Below are 25,000 nucleotides of genomic sequence, written 5' to 3'. Positions count from 1 at the left end.
ATATCAGAATTATTAGCGACGACAAGTTCACAACGAAGATAACACCATTAGAGATGCAGCGTCTTTAGATATTCTTGCCTTTGTGTCTGTTTTATCATGTAAAAGATACCCAGAAAATAACTATATTTCTCAAACGATTTATCAGCCTGAACCTGCAGGCGAAATGTTATGTAACCATTGAAAACATTTACAAAACTGAGTCAACACTCTTTCTCATTCATTCGTACAAATGGAAAGTGCTAATCATAATTATAAACTGGCAAAATGTTTTAATATCTTAGTTTCTTCGTGAAGTTCGCTTATAACTGTTTTAATTTTCATTGTAAGGGTAATTATACCGTGGCTTTCGATCCAAACTTTGAAAGAAGTCATCTCTACGCAGGAAACGGCGTTTCTCTTAAAATCAGGAATATAAGAAGGGCATTTTTTTTTACTTACAGGTTTTTGATCCCAAGAATTTAATGAAAACTGCTGTTAACCTTATTCGGCTTTACCTACAGTGTATCTTTTCGAATCTGTGAAGCAAGTTATTTTTTTATGTTAGTTTTCCAGAAATAAAAACAAGCCTCATTATAATACGTATTTTATAATCCCTTCAAATTCTAATGTTAACTGGCATTCTGTTGATGACTATCAGTTCTAGCCTTCACTGACAATATTCTATTTCCGTGAACGCGAAACAAAGCAGCCTTCCCAAAAAATTCGTCGTACTCAGGGATCTGCCTTCATTAAGACAAAGCAAACGTATAATGATTGCGTTTTGAAATGGGTTTCGACCTATTTCGTACTCGGACCTGAGGTCATTAAATATTCACCTGACTAATATGAGCACAGTATTGCGAGGGATTTCTTACAAATCCTCAGCGTACATGCGAGCGTCCTACGAGAGAGAGAGAGAGAGAGAGAGAGAGAGAGAGAGAGAGAGAGAGAGAGAGAGAGAGAGAGAGCTTTTCAATCCTCTTCGGGCTTGTGGAATGAATTTACTAATTTGCTTTCTAATATAGGAAACGAAAGTCAAACAAAATTTGATGAGAACTCGTTAAAAGCGAACCGATTCTAGAATATTCTTTAACAATGATTATTAGGGTATTATCTAGAGAAAGAAAAAACAACTAACTTTTCACTTTTCTTTAAATCCTTCTCCAACTTCAGTTCACTACTCCTCACAGACAATATATATATATATATATATATATATATATATATATATATATATATATATATATATATATATATATATATATATATATATATAGTATATATATATATATATATATATATATATATATATATATATATATATATACGTATGAATGATTGATCTGACGGAGTTAAATTCCTGTTAACATAATTTCTTAAAATTTCTTGCTTACGAGCCTCCTATTTTTTATAAATTGTCTTGTAAATGATCCTCTTTGTAGCATAAGAGAGCATTAAGTAGACGATATAAAAGCGGGTTAGAGAGAGGATAAAAACGTTCATTGGTGAGAGAAATTCAAAAGAATTCTACCTGACAGAACACGGACGAGAAAATCTTGTGTAAATCGATCTTGATGCAACACTGCTCTCCTTCAGCCGCAAAAATTTCTTTGAAATTTCCGGGCGACTTAAGCAAAACGCTGAAAATTGTATGGACTAAAAGTTCGGTAAAAGAGGCATCTTCTCTAGAAACGTTTCTCTCTCTCTCTCTCTCTATGTTGTTATAGATTTTTAGACTAAAAGTTCGATAAAATAGACATCTTTCTCTCTCATATTATAAACTTCTATCCTATTCCCAACGTAGTTTTATTTAATAATTATGTAGTCCTTAATTGCCGTTTGAAACATAATTATGCTTGATATAAAACAAGCATCAAGACTTCAGTTTAGCAAATTTGCGTAATTCTGTTATCAAATTTGCCCAGTGGATTAGCATTCCATTCCTCGGTGCACAGCCTACACATGAAATTGAACATGATTCAATTAGCATTCGCCAGGCGAGCAAAGGCATTTACGTAGCTGCTACTAAATTACCATCACTGAAACGGAAAGTATTTGCAAATCTTTCTACACACGAACGCAGAAGTCATCGATCTTGCGTTATGGTGACCGTTTCTTCCCAGCCGTTACAGAGCTTTGTAATTCTCAGTACCCCTTTCCTTAAGGGTAATCAATTTCAGAATAAAGGATAATTATTTTGCCCCTTGGTTGTTGCATTCCCAGGTGTATTATAAGATTACATCTTCTCTGCTACATTTCTGTAATCCAAGTAATCAGCTACTTCCTATATGCACCCTTATGTTTCAAAATGTTCAAGACGAATGAGATTACAAGCCCTATACCAACCTCCACCCAGTATCCTGCCCATAGCAGTCGACTAACATAGGGTACAAAATTCACTGTTTTAGGTCAGAAGAGGCACAGTGACTTCTTTTCAAGAAGTTGGTTCTTGGGACCCGAATCAGAATCAGGGTTTCCCTGTGTGATATTATAAAAGGATGAAAATTATTTTCACTTTCGAAAAAAACAAAATACGTTTTAGGAAGAGTGAACCCCTCCCACACCACTTCTCTGGGCACAGCTGTGATCGTGTTTGACTGGTTCCCTTTGAACTGTTACCAATATAAAGAAATAGAAATGAAAACTCGAACGTTTATTCGTAATTCGGCAAAACACCGGGGCGTCAGTGATTTCCATTTTCGGTTGTAAATCCGTTGTATTTCGTCAGAAGCTCTTTGAAATTAGGAACGAGTTATTTCATTACTTATAAAATGAAAACTAGTTAACCTACGGGAAATTCTTTTGTTTGAAATACGTATAATAACCATTTTTTCAGTATATGCCCTATGATTTTAGGTTAAAATTAATAATTTTTTGCTATGCCTGACAAAAAAGATAATGAAACAGTTTTTAGACCTGCCACTTTGTAGAAACACAATTTAATATGTAACATAAGCTTCTATTCGTTTTACTGTGTGGTTGTTTATAATTACCATTAGTTTTCTTCCCAAAATCAAAAACCCTTCAAACTCTTAAGAAAATAATTTTCTTAATATAATTAGTAGGGATAAAAAGGTATACGTTCCTTAATACTTTTACCATGATTTTACAGGTAAAAGGGAATAATATGCAAAGGTGAGACGAGCAGCTGTTGAAAAGGAAGATCACTGAAGGACTGGCATTATAAAAGTCATCACAATTTGAAACCAATGTTAGACATCCAAAATTTATAAATTCTTTTTAATGTAGAAAGAAATTGGTAGTAGCACACACACATATCTGAAATTAATTTCAAATTTTTATAATGATAGTTCTTTAGCAATCTTTCTTTTCAAGAGCTCTGCCTTCTTATCATTATCAGATATATATATATATATATATATATATATATATATATATATATATATATATATATCCGGACGAAACATTTGCTGGCTCAAAACACAAGTCATAAAAAAATAGTGTTATGCCCAACCCTGTCGTGTACAAACACGATCCTTTGTCGCCCGTATGCTGCCTTTTGTTCGGTCGTTGGATGACAACACTTTTTTTCTTAATTGCCAAAGGAACCTTTGAGGTGTTTCTCTTTCAGTTTCGCAGTTATGGAAGCGAGGTCAGGTTGTCTGTTCTTTATTGTTCTTTTTGACACATGCGCTCGTCTATTATTTCTAATGTATGAAATTTATTCTTTTACAAATCTTATCAAACCTTAAATCCTAGTTAATCTTTTGCGTATGAGTTTTATCCCTTTTAGCTTGTAAAATTTTAAATCCTCGTTATTTTTTTGACGTATGAATTTTATCCTATTCAAAGCTTGTCAAACTTTAAATCCTAGTTCATTTTTTGCGTATGAATTTTATCTCTTTGAAAGCTTTATGAATTATTTGTGACGCTAATTTTGAGAATCTAAAACCACAAATTAGTCATAGAAATACAGTTTGAAATAATGTTAATTTTTACATAAAGTAATTTTAGTTAGGAGATGAACGAAATCAAGAATCCAATTTTTTTTTCTTCCTATTTATCTCTAAACATGACTGTTTACAGTGGCTGTTTGTAAACGCCGCCCAGCATTCATCTCTGAGTAACTGCATTTCCATGTATCGCTTTAGTTGGATATTACTTGGCCATCTCACTTATTTCAAGACTGATGTCCAAACGTCTACCGCACCTTTCGAAATATCTATCATTTGCGCGAGAGAATCAAGCTAGTACAAACCTCAGCATATAAAACTGCAACGACACAAATATGCGAGCGATCATAAATGAGCAAATATAAAAGTGCAAATATAAACAGATCAGCGAAAAAACGTGACAAGATGTACCTGAAAATGGAGACGTTACCTGTGTATTGACGAGACATCACCATGAAATTCTATTCAGGAACAGGGTCCCTGGATGATGGCCTTTGCGCATGTGCGAGAGGGACACACTCGTTTTCTTCCTGTATTAAAAAATTGAATGCTAATCAAGTTTAAAAATAACTAATCTTTCAGGGAAAATGACACTGGCTTCCATTGCTTTACTTCTGAGCTAAATGCAATGAGGCTAGGTTAATTCAAATCATCTTTATTGTGACAGATTGATGTCAATACGTTGCTCACATTAAGTGAATCGAATAAAAAGCCGTTCAATCATTTTATCTGACCAAAAAGTCACATCACAAAATTCTCCCGTTTCGTACGCACGCTCCTAAGTCACTCAGCTATGATATCAGTAACGTAAGGAATTACTTTGTTGTTTCTTTAAATAAGGGAGTCAAAGTTCATGCATGTTCTTCAGTTATCAGAGGATTAGGATAGATAGCGAAAGCGGGAAATAGCCAAATTTTCACATTCTTTTTTTTCTCCTCTGCAGAGCAAATGTCAGTCGCACTAAGTCCGAGGGATTACTGAAGCTAATCCTTAATCCGCTTTGGTTTAATGGAAACCACTTTGATATCACTTAAATCTCTCCTGAATTTTTTGGAGGGGAAACATGACTGAAAGAAAATTTAATAGATGTTGAGGTGAGATTATGCAAATTTTATTTTCACTGAAAATTATTTAAAACTTCTGTTTAACTGAAAATGGGTCAGCATAAAGATATGTTCCAATAAGACATTTTATTTATTTAAAGGAAAATATCTATGAATTTTATATTTGGTCAGTTAAGAAGCAAATTGCCTCATTAATGTAGTCGTATTCCGGGACGAATCTAAATTCAGTTAGACAGGACTGGCGATAACAGTTGCAAGCAATTTATTTCTGCAATAATTCCTGTGTTCTCTTTTTCTCTGGGTTGTTTTTCCAGTTTTCCGGTTTTTTTTTTTTTTACTTTCTGGAACTTTTTTCAACGTTCAAACTAGAAAGTTTAATATTCAATCTACCAGACTTTTCTATTTTCCGTTATTTTGTTTCAATTGCCCGAATAGTTGCTCTTTTGGCAATTTGTAATCTTGGTCTGTGATACTGTCAACAGTTTAGATAATGCATGAACAAGACTGACATACATTAACAATGATTTAACTTAAGATTTCCTGCGATTTCGCTTTTGCCCATTTATCAAGAGATGGAAAGTACAAACTTCTTATCGAAATGTCTCTCTATTCTTCTTAGTCTTAAATAACAAGTAAAAGATAACAATTTTGAGCACAAGGCGATAAAACTGAAGAAGGCTCTCTGCAGCACCAGAGACGAAAAGAAGAGGTGAAACAGAATTTGAACGGAAAACAACAAAAGGATAAAACAAGGCATAACAGCTTTCCACTGAAGTGTTTACACATTGAAAAGGCAGGATCTTTCACGGAACGGAGAAATGAAAAAGAAAGAGAAAAAGCGAAAACAGTGCCGAGAACTTCTGGTGGCCCAATTTCTCTCGTGTTTCTGTGTAACGGCACCAATTTCTCACGGCATAACTTAATGTGTTTTACAGTTGTCAAGCGATTACGGGTGATTTGCTTAAAAGAAAAGATCGTGAGTCATTACCAAAAGAATTTTCTATGATTCTGTTTAACAGGATGAGTATTCATGATATTATGATGTCAAGTTTTTCTGGCACAGAAGAAAACACACAAGACCTTCCGTGCGAAATGGACTTCTAGTTTGGATTTAATTTGATTAAATGGTTAATTGACTACGTTTATTGAAGATACAATTTTACTCACTCAAAGGCGCACACACACACAGTGGCAGAACTATATAAGGAGTATGCAAAATTATAGCCATGGGCAAAGAGGATAAGAAGGGATAATAAAACCTTAAGTGCTGGAATGTGGATATATCAGTTTTAGAGAGAGAGAGAGAGAGAGAGAGAGAGAGAGAGAGAGAGAGAGAGAGAGAGAGAGAGAGAGAGAGAGAGAGCGAGAGAGAGAGAGAGAGGGGGGAATATGAAAAGAACTGCATGGAGAAGTTAATCTATATGAAAGTAAAAACAGAGATAGCAGGTAATGAGCAAGCGGACTACAGAATGTAATTTACTAATAAAAGATGCTTTCCTGCATGAACGCAGTCCTGGGTCGATGGAATGAGTATTTTGAAGACTTTTTCAAATGTGGAAACGTGGAAGGTGACTATTGACGACGTAAGGAGGGCAATTAGTGAAATAGAAACAGGTCAGAAATTAATGTTATTATCAGGTGGAGTGGTAAAATTACAATTACCCGGCTGACCACGGACTGTAAAGTGTGTCGATGAGGGAAGTATTTTGAAGCAAGGGCAAGAAACGTAATTTTTCCTTTTTATAAGGGTAAAAGCGATTGAGGGTACTAAGATTTATACGACATAAACAACTTCTGAATGGCAAGGAACATGTAGCGTATGAGATTTTTATTTTTCCGGTAAATATAGCCATCAATAAAGACTTGAATCTAAAGTAATATTATTTTTATTGTTGTCTGATAATAATGATAATGGCTGAAGATTATTGTTTTTATTATTAATACAATAACTGAAATTATTACTCTAAAGTAAAATACATTCACAACATTGAAGTAATAACAATATCTAAATAAAAATTCTCATCCAACATCTCAAAAAGTTAGTCCACAAACAGCTTTTCCTTTTTCTTTAAATATGAATTCTAACACGCAGTAATTAACCCATTGCTTTGCAACAGCTTAATCCCCTGTCTGCAAACAAGAGGAGATTAATGAAGACAGCGTGAGCCGTTTTCCCGCGTCAGTACTGAGTAAACCTAAATGAATTACATTTCCTGCTCGAGATTCAATCGTCATGATTTGGCGCTACGTAAACCTTTATTTTCCTCGTGGCTTTTCACCTCAACGTCCGTAAAAAAATTATAAAACTCAGTGATTCTTTTAATGAAAAGGCTGAGATATAAGTTAAAATTTTTCTGCGAGGAAGGGAATAAAGGAAAGACCGATACAGATACACAGTACGAATGTTAAACCTAGAACGAAGTGACAGAATTATATGGTTTCATGTTTACACTTCACTTCTCATAGTCGATTAAGAACTTTCAACTGGGCAATTGAACTAAAAAAAAAAAAAAAACATTAATGATAAGGTTTTCTGTACATGGTCACCTTACAAAATTAACAAACTCTTAAACTTTAAAAACTTTCTATCTTTATAGTTTTTCTGTCCTCAAGTTTCCTGATATAGACAGTATAACGTACATATTCGTTTCTGTTCTATATACAGTGACGCAGTGTAATTAGGATTTTGCAGGTGCTTTCTTGCGTTTAAATCGTAGCTAGGGAAAAAAATCTGACGAAAGATTCAATCGCGTTTAAATAACTCATAAATTTATATTTCATTTCTACTTTTCTTCTACTGCTAATCCTGTCTAACATACTCCACTAATCATGGTAATTCTTTTACGAATAAATCACTACTCCTTACAGTCTTGCTAAAGAAATAAATGTATATACACATTTCTGAATATGCGTATATATACATACATATATCTATATATTTATCTATCTGTCTATATACATATATATATAATATATATAATATATATACATATATATATTATATATATATATATATATATATATATATATATATATATATATATAATTGTCTCCTTTTTGGTCCTTTTCTTACCTCAATGGAGTCCCACTGATTTTGCTGTCGTAATCCATCACCCAACCAAGAAATGAAATCCCCAATAGCATTTCTTCTGGTTAAAAAAAAACTCTAAATTAACTTCTCCAATTGGAATAAAGACGATTCTCACGCGCTGGTTTAACTAAAAGATTCATCTCCTATTTGATCACAGAATTTTGCCAGAGGATCTCCATGAGAAATACTGAAGGCTTGACCTAGTTTCCTTCGAGTGGCGCTTTTACCTTAAAAACCTACAACGAAATGTGTGGTATAAATGAACTCGGAATCTGTTTGTCTTCGTTACTGAAAACACTGTTTCTTTATTGATAGTCACAGTGCAAAAAGAAACTATGCATATTTATATGCTCGTTTAATTTCGTATTTTTTCAAGCTTCACTTTTCCTGTTGTTTATTCTGTTCTGACTTTCATAACCGAGTTATACTCCTAACTGAGAAATGTGATACAGCCATACATGTAACAGTGAGGTAACCAAAGGTTTTATAAGTAATATCATAACAAGATAAAAATAATATAAGGAATATAAGTTACAACCCAAGACTGGCCAGCAGGAAGAGATTTAGACTAATATATAATTGACTGATATACCTTAAGCACTGTGCGTTCTACTAGGGAGACAGTATGTCAAAGTCAGTTTTTAAAAGGTAAAACTTCCTACGATGAAAATTAACATTTTATAAACATTTGGAAGGAGCTATTGAATAGTGATTCCCAGACTAGGGACTATTATGTCTTAACTGTTTCAGATTTAAACGGATAAAGGCAGGAAAAAATTCTTGGAGGGAAAGCACAAAGAATCAACATTATTCAGTTGTTAAGTTCCATTTTATTCTTAATTTTTGTAGCTCTGCTTGCTACACGATCTAAGTTACAGGAGAATACAGTTAGAATTATGAAATACATGACTGCTTGAAGTCAAAGGCATTCTAAACACAATGGTAAAACGGAATGGAAGGAGAAAAATCACAAAATATATACGAGTATATTCATCTACAGAGCAATGGAGCACTAACTTCATCCAGTTCTCTCTCTCTCTCTCTCTCTCTCTCTCTCTCTCTCTCTCTCTCTCTCTCTCTCTCTCTCTCTCTCTTACTTTTCAATGAATATTTTGGACAGCATCTACAACCATCCTTCTTACAGAGTTAATCCATAAATAATGGCGAATAAATGATAAGTAAAAGCTTATTGATAGTGAGAAAATTAATTATTGACAAATAGAAATCTCTTGCCTGAAGCAGGAAAATGAATCGATCAAAAGAGATACGAAAGAAGCATTAGGGCGGAAATGGAATCCCTTCTTAATTTAAAGAATAGAAAGCGACCTTTCTTTCATTTATGACTGATCTTTCTTTCGAGAGAGATTAAGAGGCGCCTGGAATTGTCAATAAGTGATGTGATATAGCACGAGTTCTTTCTATCCAATCAACTTTTTTCTATTGGTAACCTTTTTCATCTGACTGATTGGCTTAGAATTATTTAGTGTTCCTTTTCTTAAGGTCAATAGCGTCAACCTGTCTTTATAAAAGACGTTAGTCCTACGTTTAGATTTATTTTACAAAAAGGTTCCAGAGAAGAAAACTATCACCAAGTATGCTGAAGCATAGGCAGTAATTACTAAACCCGTGATTTACAAAACAGATAAAGCTATCATTGTTCTGCCATAAGAAATTAGATCTCTTGCGTTAATATTCTAAAATAACCAAAAGACAAAGTCAGAGTGATTACGAGAAATTATAAAGCCATAAAAGTTCCGGATAGGATTTCACGTGCTTTATAAGACTGGTACTTAGCTTAACGGGGACCACTTTACAAATGAAATATGCCAGTTAACATACTGATTGCACAATTAATATTTTTTCATTTACAGGCATTAACATTTTCGTCCTTAAAGGAAACTAAGTAATTGTAGTATTTATTCTGACGAATATCCAAACCTTGTTGAGAATCCTTAATTTTGAAAACCCGTAAATTCAAATTTGAATAGACATTTACGAATACTCCTTTATTCTCATGCCGTATCGGGCATCTTCTTGAACTACTGTTGCTAGCACCAGATCGTAAGGCTTGCTGGAAGTTTCAGTAAGGTTTTTCTGTACTCCGTATGGGAGACAGAACGAAGGAAGAACTTTCATGCGGCGCTTTCTAGTCGTCTATGGTTCACGAGGATGTGTAAGCTATGGACATACACGAGTAAATAATTAGCTTTATTTCAAAACAGGAATCTCAGCGCAAACACTACAACGACTGTTGATTTCTAGTTAAGCTTTTGCAAAATGTTAACAGATTCTCTACTTGTAAATAAAAACAAGCATAATGATTTATTCATCACCCATGTTCATTTTCCAAATAATTATAGACCTGTCACACATTATTCCTCGTTTAAAATTTGTGATGCCTAGATCAAAACGAATGGACCACTTTATACCGGAAGTTGAACAAGAGTTCATCGCAATTACCTCTGAACATCATAAAAACTTTTCCGTTTCATAAAAGGCCTTAGCTGTATAAATATTAAATCGTAAATCAAAATACTGTGAACGTGGCATTCAACAGGAAAATCAAATATTCTTCCTTCTGTATAAAATTAAGTGGAAATGTATTTTTCAACTGAAAGCCTACATAGTAAATATATGTCGTTCAGTACTTTCATGCATTAGGTAAATATGTTTGTTAATGATTTTTTTCAGAAAGTATATTTACCTTTATTCCCAATAGATGTTGTTTTCAAATACTCTTCCTTCAGTAAAAATTTTACTAGAAATGTTACGTTTAACTAAGACCCTACATATTAAATCTATATCGTTCATTACTCTTAATGCAGTCAGCAAAACAAAAGTTTAGTAATGCTGCTTTTTTAATAAGTTTATTTACTTTTCTTTCCGTGTATAATTCTTTAAAAAGCTTGCATATTGTACTTATTATCGAGAAATAAGCTGCTTTTTTGCTTTATGAGAGAGACATACAGATAAAGATCTCTTATTAAAAACTAGGTCCTCCACATATGTAAAACCTCACAGTTGCAATAAATGAAAGCCATCCGACGTGAATTATAAAACATTTGTTAACGAAAGCCCGCGTCTGATATATAAGGTCATAAAAGGATAAAGTTAATTATTAGAATGAACGTCAAATAAAAAGCTACAAATACTTTGTAATCCCACTTTGAACATTCGGGGTTTAAATTACAGCCGTTTTAAAAGCCTCGCGTTATTCGTTTTAATCAGTATATTTATTATGAGTTTTGTTAAGGGAGAGGCTAATTTAGGTATTAGGAAATAGTAAGATGATATTTTTATAATAATGTATAATAATACACATACATAATAATAATAATAATAATAATAAGCCAATAATAATAATAATAATAATAATAATAGGAGCTTCAGGAGATCCCTTCTCCAAGCCCCTCCAACTATCCACAACTAGATGAACGTCGCACCATAATAATAATAATAATAATAATAATAATAATAATAATAATAATAATAATAATAATAATAATAATAATAATAATAGCTTCTTTTTAAAAGAGTGATTTTTTTACTTCTTATCCACGAGAATGACATTCTTAAAACTATTAATTAAAATCCAAAATTATCTAAAGTTTGCCAGTGAGTAAACTAAAATTCCCTTCATAGAACTCCACCTTTGTATACGTTTGAAATACATAAACAAAACAGAGACATATATTCAAACACAGGTCTTCTAAAAGAGAATCCAATTACGCTAATTCCAAAGGGTGCAGGAAATAGACATAAAAGATCAAGGGAGTACTGTAGAAGGGGGAAAGTGAGAAAGACAGAACTCTGGATGTACGAAAGATAAACAAGAAAATAGTAGAAAGGTTATATTTAGCGTGTTTAACTTATTTTCTGGCTTGTTAATTACAAAAGTTTTCCATCTTTTTCTTCGGGTTTTAAAGAAAAATTCATGAATATAAAGAACAACTTTAAACCAAACAACATAATTTGAGGGTGAACACAGAAATGGTCCCTCGGGCTAACGGGCTGAGGGGAGCTTTTAGTATTCGATCTAACAATAAAGTGCTTGAACCCAACTTGAGAGTAATAGACTCAGCGCGTGTGGGCTCACGAATACATATTATTCTGTTATGCTAGAGGTAATTTCATCCTGTAATACTGAGATATTTAACTGATATTTCTGTGGTACAAGATACTGAATATCTCCCTCTCTCTCTCTCTAAATATATATATATAAATAAATAAATATATATATATATATATATATATATATATATATATATATATATATATATATATATATATATATATATATATATAATATACAAAGAAAATATCCTTTAACTAGTTTAAAAACAATAAAACATTTGCGCAATAAACACACACACACATATATTATATATATATATATATATATATATATATATATATATATATATATATATATATATATATATATATATATAATGGATATAATTATGTATGTATGCATGTGAGTTCCAACATAACTCTGAAACACACTGAGCAATTTCAACCAAACTTAGTATACATATGACACAATCTGAAAAAGAGTACTGTAGGGTAAGACATCACTAGCACCAAAAGGGGACCAAAGGGTAGGGATGGGAAGGGCTTCCCTGAAACAGGGCTGGTTCTGCCCCACAGACTTAGTAACTAAAAAAAATTTACAGGTTTTACACAACTCATTTCAGTATATATATGACACACCCACTGACACCAAAGGGGGTAGGGGTGGAACAGGGGATTGATATGTTAAAAATCGAAAACGACAGATATTAGTGCCGAATGCATAGTTTTCCGAGGTTGCTGAGATGAATGGTAACACTCTCGATGCCTTAAATCCAAGTTTAGCCCCAATAGGAAGGGGGTGAGAATAAAATATAAAATGTCAAAAAATACATTAACAGGAAAGGGCGAGGGTGAAACAGTTTTAATCCCACTGACACCACTCATCCAGATGGATCTCCCTTTTAACTTTAAGAGATTGCAATTTCCTGTGAGACTTGCGTCCTCGATTACGATTATCAAGGTATAGGGACAATCTCTTAAGTACTGTAGAGTGGATTTGAGATCGTCATGTTTTTCTCACGGATAACTTTATGTTGCTTGCTCAATGGTGGGTTCACCCAAAAATTTATTTATTCTTGCTCCTGATGGTGAAACTAAAAATCTTTACAATCAAGTTTTATGTTAAAGTACAGTAGTATTATAGTGAATCTGTAAAATATTTTGCTTCATAATTTGTATACAATATTTATATTTGTTAAAAACCTGTAATTAAAAATTCATCGATATTACACTATAAATAGATTTGCTTTGGGTGTATTCTATGGTCTGGGTGTGTTCTACTCTTAGGGTTTTTACCGTGCAACGCCGAGTACGTATGCTAGTGTGTGCTTATATATATACCTATAATGCATATATACATACATACATATATATATATATATATATACATACATTATATATATATATATATATATATATATATATATATATATATATATATATATTGTATATACAATAATGTATATATATATTTTCTCAGTTCGATTTCTGAATCTCTTCTTCGATGTGGACGATGTATATGAGGCGCACGAAGAAACGTTTCCACGAGTTTCATCCCATTACTGAGGTCGTTGTCTCAACAAATGATTCCTTAATGACTCTTGGTGTTTATCTTAGCAAACAGACGTTTTCTCCCTAGGCCCCTTCCCCCTTCTCTCTCTCTCTCTCTCTCTCTCTCTCTCTCTCTCTCTCTCTCTCTCTCTCTCTCTCTCTCTCTCTCTTCTTCCCAGTTCATCATATGAGAACATAATTCACTCCTACTTTTTGCATTATATGTTCTGAGTCCAGAATTCCTTCTACAGCAGTGGAAGAAGACACATATAACGCAGACTGTTATTAATTTTAGTTTTAGCTTTTATATTTTTTTTATTATATAAAACGTCTTCAATAAAGAGAGAGACGTCTCTTCTCCTTTTTAAGATACAGTTTTGTATTTATTATCTTAAATAAACTTAAATTCTTGAAATACAAATGCCGAATTTTTATTCGCTCGTTCGCTATGGGGGTCGCTGAGTGCAGGTCTCCTGGCGGCCGTGGGGAGGAGAAAGGTTTCCTGCGTAATGTTGAGGGTTAGTTTCTCCTTCCCAAATGCAATGCTACCAAGAGGCACGGGCGGCGGTGGTCCGTAGTTCGGTCAGTTACTTCCATGTTCGTGGTTATGCCTTTTCTTGCAATTTTCTGGTTATGGGCGGTCCTGGCATGGTTAAAGATGGCTCCCTTTTGGGCGTGGCAGGAAATTCTCTTGGAGAAACGCATGGTGGTCATACCGAAGTAAGAGCCGAGGCATCCTCGGACGGGGCATGAGTACCGGCATACCACGTTGGTTTTCTTCAAAGGGTCCTGCTGCGGGGCGGCTGAATTGTTACGCATCACCAGGCTGCTCGTCTTTTTGCTCTTGTAATAAATAACCAAATGAATATTCTTATTGGGGTCAATGGGGCTGACATTACTCTCGATGATGTTCTTGAGGGCACGTTCATCTTCTTTATATTTATGATAGTCCTTTACAGAAGAGCTCTATGCGTTCAGGGGCATCAGGGTGACGTTCCTGCCGGTACCATTTATCGATGTTCACCGTTATAGACTCTTCTACATTCCGGTTTGGGTGTCCATTGTCGACGGGTCTGGGCTACACGTTCCCATTTCTTCGTGTCATTCCAGGAGGGGCAGTGAGGGCCACCCTGACGTGGCGCTGATGGTGCAGCGCGCTTATACCTCTCGGGCACTCGCCCGCCCCGTTCATACACATGCCCAGGTTCGTGCGCTTTGTGTAGACCTTCGTAGAGAAAGAGGCCTCTCTCTGTTCCACAAGGACGTCAGGTAGGGGAGACAGCGGTTTTAGCTTCGTTCGATGGTGAAACTGAGGCAGCTATGGTTGTGGAAAGCACGCCTCAGGTTCTCGATCTCCTCTTGCGAATTGGCGCTGATGAAGGAATCGTCGATGTAGCGAAGGTACACCCTTGGCTGGTCTGTCTTCGAATACCCTTTGCTCCACAGTGCCCATATAGAAATTGGCGAAGGGGGCGCCCCTCCAAGGGGAGAACCCATCGCCACCCCGTCGATCTGGGTGTACATATGGACAATGGTTGGAGAAAGGGGCATTTTTGGTGCATATTATTATTATTATTATTATTATTATTATTATTATTATTATTATTCAGGGGATGAACCCTACTCATATGAAACAAGCCCCCCACAGGGCCATTGACTTGAAATTCCAACTTCCAAATTGTGTGACGTTCATTAGAAAGAAGTAACAGAAGGTAATCGGAAATACAAAAAGATCGCTTATTAAAAAAGAAAAAAATTAATTAACAAATGAATAAATAAATAGACAAAAAATCCAACATTATCCTCCTAGATTCTTAAGAAGCCAATGGGGATAAATATTGCAACGCCAGATTAATAAGCCGACCAATAAATAGCGATAGACTGGCAATAACTTGAACCAAAACTAGTTACAATATTGCCTCGAAAATAATACCAGGGCCAATATCCGCGGGTCTGTTCATGAAAACGACTGAGAGACGACCCGGAGGACAGGAGAGAGATATTATTGTGATCATCGGAGGGGCTTCACGGGCCGTGTAATTCCGTTGCTTGAGCAGGGACTCGAATTTCGGGGAGATACAGGAGGGCGTTTTGTATCGATATATCGATATATCTTGACTAATATTAAAAATGAGTTGTGTCATCATTCGGTGAATGATGATAAACCTATTTTTCAATATACTCCAATTCTATTTTTGTTTCTCTGTAAATGAAATAACGAATATGGGGTGCAAAAGTTAAGAATCAAAAACTTTAAAACGTAGGTACTGAAAATATTTTTAAACGAACTGTTGTTAAATTATTCTAGTATTCCTAGTTGAAAATGAAGATCTGACACCACTCGTTAATCAATTCGCATTCATTATATTTTTCAATTGAAATTATCCGATTTTTAAGACCTTAGAATGTTTCTTTCCCTATTGCAATACCTTACTCTATTTTAATTACTGATTTTATAATAAACATAAAAAATCGATTTTGCCGTGAATAAAAGCTGATAATGATCAAATCAGAAAAAAAAATCCGAGTTTGCCAAAAAAAAAAAGTTAACATTTACGACGTAATTTGAAATAAGGGTGATTTCAGATATCCCAGATAGCTGTGATGCTGTTAGTATTAAGCTCAAAGTTCAGACTGCTAATTGTTACTGGTATACATTTGACGGGTTATAAATGATGGTGACAATTAATGTGCATTTGTTTTTTATTATTATTTTTACCTTGCTTCGTAAAAATGCTTACAGGTTATGAACTACAAAAACAGATAATCATAAAAATGAATTAGAAAGGAAATTTCGGGTTTTCTTACACTTACTTTTTAAAGGCTTATGCTAACAGTGTTGTTACAGCCTGTATAAAACAAAAAAGTGAATTCTAATTGCTGAGGTAAATTTCCTTTTTACTGCAATAAAAAAAAACGTGGGTGGTTCTATTATAATATTTTCATCCCTCCTCCTGAGACAAAATTTGCCTTTTCAGTATTGTAGACATTTTTTTTTATTTTATCAACTACGAATGTGGCATGAAATAAGTATCCTTGTAGTTTCATAAGTTCCTGAGTTAAATAAAAGTTAATCAGCAAATTCGAATATCAAGAATCCGAGTCTGGATTTTTTTTTATGATTGTCAAATGCAGTCTATTCATATAAGAAACGTTAAAACAATGCAGGCTTGCGAAATTATCAAGTCTTCAGAGATTTCTTTGCAAATATACGAAAACAAGGAAAATAAAGAAAATAGAGTGAAGATATGTTACAAATCATATTTGAAAAAAAAAAAGTGTATGAAAATTACCAAAGAGTAAGTATAGCTATCAACAATATTATAAAAACAAAGGTAAAGTATAATTAGTACTGATTTAACTTAAGGCTGATTTACTGTTTTCTACATTAAAAATGATACAGTTTAGACAAATACTTTATGAAAATACATTTTCATGTTGTATTAATATACAACACAGGAATTAAACCTTCAAGGCTCATTAAATTAATTATACTTCATCAAAACCTTATTTTTTTACAGAGCACGAACTGTACAGCAAAATTCTACGTGAGTCAGAATTCCCACGAAAGGTAGGAAAAATGAAGAAATGAGGTGTTCTCCAGAAAAACTATAAAAATTCACAGATTCCCATTTCACAAGGCTGACTGTAAAACAAATTTAGTGACAATAGCCGTGAGCTTATGCACGGGCCTCCGCTCAGTAGTTTGAAAATTACTCCATTTTTTCTCATTTTATTACTCTAATTTCGTTGTAAAGTGGTCTCATTAATTTGGGGTTAATTTTACAAGGAACGCGAAATTCTTCCTGGGACTTTTTACCCTCAGGATATTTCATGTCTCACTTACGTTCTACTTCACTTTGCGTGACTATTATGAGTTTCTTTTTTTCTCTATTTTATAACTCTGACGAGCTTAGGGATTTAATGTATGATCACTTTTTTAAATATTACCAGCCAACGAGCCATCCATCTAATAAGATGAATATCTTAATTTATCCTTCTTCTTTAGTACTTATTGATTATTTCTTAGTTATTGAGCCACGTCTTTGAAATACAAAGCATTAAAGATGTATTAAAATTTCTTTCGCAAGTACTTGTCTTTATTAATGCCCCTTTCAGCTGTCATACCAGAACGATCATCATCAACAAATCTCAAACTGACATCTTGTTTTTTCTCTAAATAACTCTAATATCATAAGATTGCATTACCATGTGACACAGTCTTTTTTTTTTTTTGTATTTTAACTCGTCATAATTTGGAGACGAAGTGAAAACTTATCTAAATTTCATGACGTTTTCTCAGGATATTGTTTCGGTGTCAGACGGGTTTGTGAAATTTGCTGCCCTCGTTTCGTCTGTGCAATTAGAGAGAGAGAGAGAGAGAGAGAGAGAGAGAGAGAGAGAGAGAGAGAGAGAGAGATGCAGTAATTATTCTCTCTCTCTCTCTCTGAGAGAGAGAGAGAGAGAGAGAGAGAGAGAGAGAGAGAGAGAGAGAGAGAGAGAGAGTAAGTACTTCATTATACTCTCTCTCTCTCTCTCTCTCTCGCTAAATCCACGGCGTTCGTCGACCTTTTGCTCAATGTTCCCGTAACTCAGGAAATGCCAACTACAAACGTCGCTCACTCCTTCTGAAAGTGTTTTCTTCTTACCCTCATGGAAGTCAGTTCGTACTGTCAAATGAGATATTGCCCAAATACAAATAATAATAAAGACAAAATATATCAGTATATATTTTCTGTCTGATAAGACAAGTGAATTACCTGTTGCGTCTATCCTCTGCCCCCATTCAATCAAAAGTAAAAGATTATGTGACTACACTTTAGTATTCACTAAAGGTAGGCACCAGGATTACCATTAGGTAAGCAAAATTTTTCTTTAATCTTTATTATGTTTTCCATTACCAGCTTTCCTACTTTTTGCTTCCAAACCCACATTTTATCATCAATCTCACTAACAGTCTTCCTGAGGATGTCTGGCAAATGGAACTTCAATAGTTCAAGCGAAAATGTAATGCATTGCTACCCTACCCTGGTAAAATCTCCTTGCATTTTAATAATCTAGTTACATTTTCATCTATTTATTAATTTGTTAATTAATTTGTTTTTAATAAGTGAGATCTCTTCTTTCTGCATTTCCCTTTACCTCCTCTTACTTCTTTCTAATGAACAACATATTCTTTGGAAGCTTGAAATTTAAGTCAATTGCCCCTGTGGGCTTGTGCCAAATGAATAGGGTTAATCTTTTGAATAATAATAATAATAATAATAATAATAATAATAATAATAATAATAATAATAATAATAATAATAATAATAATAATTTGGTACAGAGGTCAATAAGGCTCGTGTAGTAAAAAAATAATTATGGTTAAATTATTAGCCTCACTACACTAACAAAAGTGAGAGAGAGAGAGAGAGAGAGAGAGAGAGAGAGAGAGAGAGAGAGAGAGAGAGAGAGAGAGAGAGAGAGAGAGAGTATACAAAATACAGAAGTATTTCCCCAACTTAACAGTCCTCCACAGGGCATTAGGAGTTGGCAGTAAAGTTGATCTTTTTATTAAATACAATTTAAAACCCTACTTAAATTGCCGAGCAAATTACACGAATGTTTGTTCAAATGGAGAAAACAAATAAACTCGAAATAATGGAGAGTTATTATGTGAGAAAAAAATCAGGGTAGGAGCAAGGAGGGAGGAAGGACAATTACTTTTAGAACTGGGCTCGGCTCTTTAAATTTGCATACCTATTACATAGTTGAACAAAATAATATCTGAATTATTAACCCCCCAGCACGTACCCCTATCTCTCTCTCTCTCTCTCTCTCTCTCTCTCTCTCTCTCTCTCTCTCTCTCTCTCTCTCTCTCATTAGCATACTTATTCGACTGTCAAATACAATTGTAGTAAACTGATTAATTTGCTCTCTCTCTCTCTCTCTTACTTATTAGACGGACAAATACAATTGTAGTAAACTGGTTAACTCTCTCTCTCTCTCTCTCTCTCTCTCTCTCTCTCTCTCTCTCTCTCTCTCTCTCTCTCCTCTAAATTTGGCCATTACATATTCATATCCTTATCTGCATGAAAGAGTAAATATCAACATCAAAAAATCAAGTTATTTGATTAAAAGCTATTACGGTCATATCCTTCCCCCTTAAAAGTACCTGAAATCAACTAATCGTGTAGCTCGCTCTTAAGAAATATCGACATTTTTCGTTGCTAGAAAATTCCATTTCTGAATTTTACGCCTTCGTAAAATTGCGACTTTAGCGAAACGTCAAATGCAGAGGAGCCAGTCCTTTGGAACAGCACAAGAGAAATATGAAAATTAGTTTCCTCGGAGGACACTTTTTCCTTCTTGAACCCATGGGCATGTTTGTATGTATGTATGTGTTATATATATATATATATATATATATATATATATATATATATATATATATATATATATATATATATATATATATATATATATATATATATATATATATAATTATCACTTTTGTACGTGATTTTTATCACACATTACCACAGGTGAAAAATAAAGGTCCTGACCGGTTTCGACTTTATTTCCGAGCCACTGACTCGGAAATAAAGTCGAAAACCAACCAGACCCCACACCCTGTCTCTAATTCTTCACCTGTGGTAATGTGATATATATATATATATATATATATATATATATATATATATATATATATATATATATATATATATATATATATATATATATATATATATATATATATATATATATATATATATATATATATATATATATATATATATATATATATATATATATATATATAGAGAGAGAGAGAGAGAGAGAGAGAGAGAGAGAGAGAGAGAGAGAGAGAGAGAGAGAGAGCAAACTAATACTAGGGAAAGGTTTCCTTTCAACGTTCCATCTATAATCAAGTGAATTTTGCAAATTGTAAAATTCACAGAAGACATTTTATTATACACGATTTACCTTGGCGACGTGCTTGTGTTAGAGAGAGAGAGAGAGAGAGAGAGAGAGAGAGAGAGAGAGAGAGAGAGAGAGAGAGCAATCCATTAGAAATCAAGTTCTCAATCAAACATTCAATTTAGTGTCAAGTGAATTTCAAGAATCATAAACTTTACAAAAGAATGATTTTTTCATACACGATTTCGGTGTGCCAATTTTTCTTTTATGGTCAAAATTCTTTTCTCTCATACTTGGAAGTCGAGGGTAAGAACTCCACTTCAAAGGATTCTCGTGGGTCTTTCACCTCAGTAAAATGAAATTTTGAAGACCCTTTCTTGTTTAAATAAGGGTAAACCTTTATAACTTGATAAACCTCCTGCATGAAATTTAATTTTCCCTACGAAATACATCGCAAGAGAGAGAGAGAGAGAGAGAGAGAGAGAGAGAGAGAGAGAGAGAGAGAGAGAGAGAGATCCAATATTCAAAGCTTTTATTATCAGCACATTTATACTGATCATACGACATTACGGAGAATGCAAGAAATTACGTAAATGTACGAATATACAGTAGGTTCCGCTAATTCAAAAGCACAATGAAATGATAATTATTCAAAATTAACTGATATTTATATATATAACTGGAAAATTATTATAAAATAGATTAACTTTTTGTGCAGTGTTTATTGAGAGCAGGACTCGAAGGACTGAATGAAGAAATCCTTCGCCTTACAAGAACAGATTTTGATTTCATCCAAAATCTTGTCAGCATGAGATATGGAACTCTGAAGTACTTACTTATTTAACTATAATTTTTTCCCAGGAGCAAAATTTTTAAAGATAACAAAGAAAATGAGGAGTGCTAATTGCTATGGAAAGGAAGGCAAAGTCTTCCAATTAAGGTTTGAAAGTTGTGAGAAGTTGCTTCAACTCGGTCGGAGAATGTTTAAGCCATTTTTTTTTTCTTATTGAATATTCTCGGGAACTTTGCTATAGCGTGCAACCCTGTCTTCATAAAAGAATATTCATGAAACTGGGAAAATTGAGCAAAAAGGGACATCTAGCAGGAAGGAAATTTTCATTTCCTTTAAATCTGATTGCTTGGTAACTGAATTTTATGATAATTTTGTTTGTAAATATGCAGGGGTTGCATTTTGCCATTTTGGCAACAGGTAAATTTAAGAAAGGATTTTGTACTAATGAGTGAATATATATATATATATATATATATATATATATATATATATATATATATATATATATATATATATATATATATTATATATATATATATATATATATATATATATATATATATATATATATATATATATATATATATATATATATATATATATGCATGTGTGTGTGTGTATGTGGGTGTGAGCGCACCATTTGCTTTCCTGTTCTCGAAACGAGGATAAGATTGTAGAAAATCTTGAAACATTCCTTGTGTCAAAACTGAAAATCAAAAACGTTAATCGTGCTATTAATAGGGTACGTTTCTTAGTCATTCGCCTTTCGTAAAAATAAGTATCTCACAACTCTAACTTCAAACAATCCTTACCCTTACGAGCACAGCAAACAGTACAATCTATAGTGTTAAATTAACCTACTGCCTATCAATGTTGAATATCAACTTAACTGACACTTAGCTGTAGAACTGACAGACTGTAGTCGAAATACTAAAATGCATTTTCTACTGGTTTTATGTAATGGAATAGGGTAACTAGTTAATTTATTGTTTTATCGTTTTTTGCATTAGTTTAAAATAAGATGTTTGCATAAAAATGGTTCTCTGTAGTAACACTGTAGGAAATTATGCTTTATTTGGGTTCAGAATTCTGTTTAATTAACAAAGCTAACACAGCGTGATTGTGTAATTCCACGTTGGTGATTAAAGGAAGATTCTTAATTACAGGGGAGAGAGAGAGAGAGACAGAGCGAGTTGAGGGTAACTATGTAATTAGTTTGGTGCCTTTAACAAAATAAGTAGAACATGGGCGAAAAATATTGAAGGAACTTAAAAAAAAAAAAAAAACCAACAAATTGAGCACAAAATGAAAATAAGGATAAATTAGATTAGAAATCTAAAAATCTTAATATCTCTTTCTTTTGTTCCTTTTTTCTCGTTTTGCTAAGGTACGGAAACTAGCATTCGTCTCTTTATCAGTTTTGGGAAATCATGTTGTGGGGGATTTCCCTTCTCAGGGAACAAATCGCTTCTACAGCATATTTTAATAATCAAGGAACAGTATTTCCCCTGAGTACGATACAATCTCAAAAAGAACTTTTCTGCCGTTTGCCTTCTTCTCTTGGTCTTTCTAAATGGACCTTTTAAGGGCAAGGGGACATGATTTTTCTATCGTCACTCAAGAGAATGCCTGCCAGATTCTGCAAGAAGCTAAATATGAAGCAGACGGGAAGCAGCCACACCACTGCAATATCCGATAGACTGGACTAACAAGTCTCTTCAAGATAAGACTTGATTCCCAACGCCAGCTGATGATACAAGATTGATTTAGGGTCTGGCTATAAAGGCAAAGAACTATTTTATCGAAATCTCAAAGAGAGATAATGTTTCGAATTTAAAGCATTCTAATTTTTGACCCGAAATAAATCTTAAAACGTATATTCATTAGAAATTCCTCTTACCCCTTTCTTACGCTATCTCGGTATCGTTGTTCTCATACTTCTCTAGATCGATTCTGATTTACAGATAGAATTATAGACATACAGATAAACAGATAGATAGATAGATACATATACGCACTCTTGTTTGCGTGGTATACAAGTTAAGCAGAATAATTTACAAGAGCGCGGCACATGACATAGCAAATATTTGGCACTTGATAAAGCAAGTCTTTGGCACTTTACAGAGCAAATGTTGGGAACTTAACAAAACAAACAGTTGGTACTTGGCAGAGAAAATGTTGGGCACTTGACAGAGAAAATGTTTGGCACTTGACAAAACAAATATTTGACATTTGACAAAGCAAATGATTGGTACTTGAGAAATGAAATGTTTGGCACTTGATAAAGGAAATGTTTGGCACTTGATATAGTAAATGTTTAGCAGCTGACAAAGAAAATGTTTCGCATTTGACAAAGCAAATGTTTGTCACTTGGCAAAAACAAATGTTTGTCATTTGACAAAGAAAATATTTGTCACTTGACAAAGAAAATGTTTGGCACTTGACAAAAAAATGTTTGTCTCTTGACAAAGCAAATATTTGGCACTTGACAGATCAAATGTTTCGACGGAATAGTCACCCAAAGTTACGATTTATGACACTAGACAATACGGCATACTGGCAACGCCCATAAGCAATGATTCTTATGTCTGGCTAACTTTCCTTCTCGAAATAACGAAGGCAAACTAAAATAAAAATTGACATTCATATTACGATCTGGAAAGCCACAAAACTATCTCGTTTATTCTGTTATCTGATGAATCCCTTTTAACCTTTTTTCTCAATAATGTCAACTAATCGGAGTTTCTTTGGATTGTCTAAACCTAGCAAAAGTATTCATTAGGATATTTTGTTATATATTAATTTCAGTAAGAAGACAATGATCAAAAGTTTGCTTACTTTTGTAATACGATTCCCATCAGTAAAAATGGAAGTAACCTTCTGATAATTAAGCGGATGGAATATACTTTTAACTCAAACCCATCGCATTAGCTCCAAACAATGTTCCCCACCCCCTACAAGAGAGAGAGAGAGAGAAGAGAGAGAGAGAGAGAGAGAGAGAGAGAGAGAGAGAATGTATGCCTTTTGTGACTCAATGTTGAATTTTCAAGCTGCGTCATTTCTTGTTTTCATCTAATACACACTGAGTAATAATGCCTTCCATATACAATATCTTCTTTCTGTATGGTTTGTGAATAGTTTCCTGCACAAACTTCTTAAAAGACAAAAAAAAAAAAAGAAACTGAGACAGAGGCTCATGAAAAATGTGTACCAGCACCGGAAGGCCTTGTAACATATACAGCTACCCTTCTTCATAAAAGCCAGGAAGGAAATTCGAAGTTTTTGTTTTCCTGTCAGGCAAACAACACCACATACGCTTTTGTAATATTTCATCCTAAAAGAGCAATAAAAAAAAACTTTATATTCAGATGGCTAGGTATTTTCTCTACTGATAAAAATCCTTTGGGAATTTTGAATGTTTTCTTTCAGATTTCGTACAGCCTTATTTCTTTAAGCTGAGAATCATGTATAGATGATTTCTTTATTACGATTCATGGTGGAAGAAATTATTTGTTATTTTACTTATTCACTGGATACATGTCGGTACTAACGAGTCGGAATGTTTTATCATCATACCTTGGCAACAAACAGAGCAAAGTGCGTCCGATTTCGTGTACAATATAATAGAAAA

The 25,000-nt window shown here is 33.7% G+C and overlaps 1 long non-coding RNA gene across 1 annotated transcript in view; it reads right to left on the bottom strand.

Annotated features, from left to right (window-relative positions):
* LOC136835701 (uncharacterized) overlaps positions 1-25,000 on the bottom strand; it is a 255,242-nt gene that overhangs the window by 210,153 nt on the left and 20,089 nt on the right. The window contains exon 2 of the long non-coding RNA XR_010852243.1: positions 4,324-4,423. This is a non-coding gene — a long non-coding RNA (uncharacterized lncRNA). The remainder of the gene's footprint in view (positions 1-4,323; positions 4,424-25,000) is intronic.

This window comes from Macrobrachium rosenbergii, chromosome 55 (genome assembly GCF_040412425.1).
Source record: "Macrobrachium rosenbergii isolate ZJJX-2024 chromosome 55, ASM4041242v1, whole genome shotgun sequence".
In the NCBI taxonomy this organism is placed as follows: Eukaryota; Metazoa; Arthropoda; class Malacostraca; order Decapoda; family Palaemonidae; genus Macrobrachium; species Macrobrachium rosenbergii.
The sequence above is the reverse complement of the archived record's forward strand: the minus strand, read 5'-3'. Positions and strand labels throughout refer to the sequence as shown.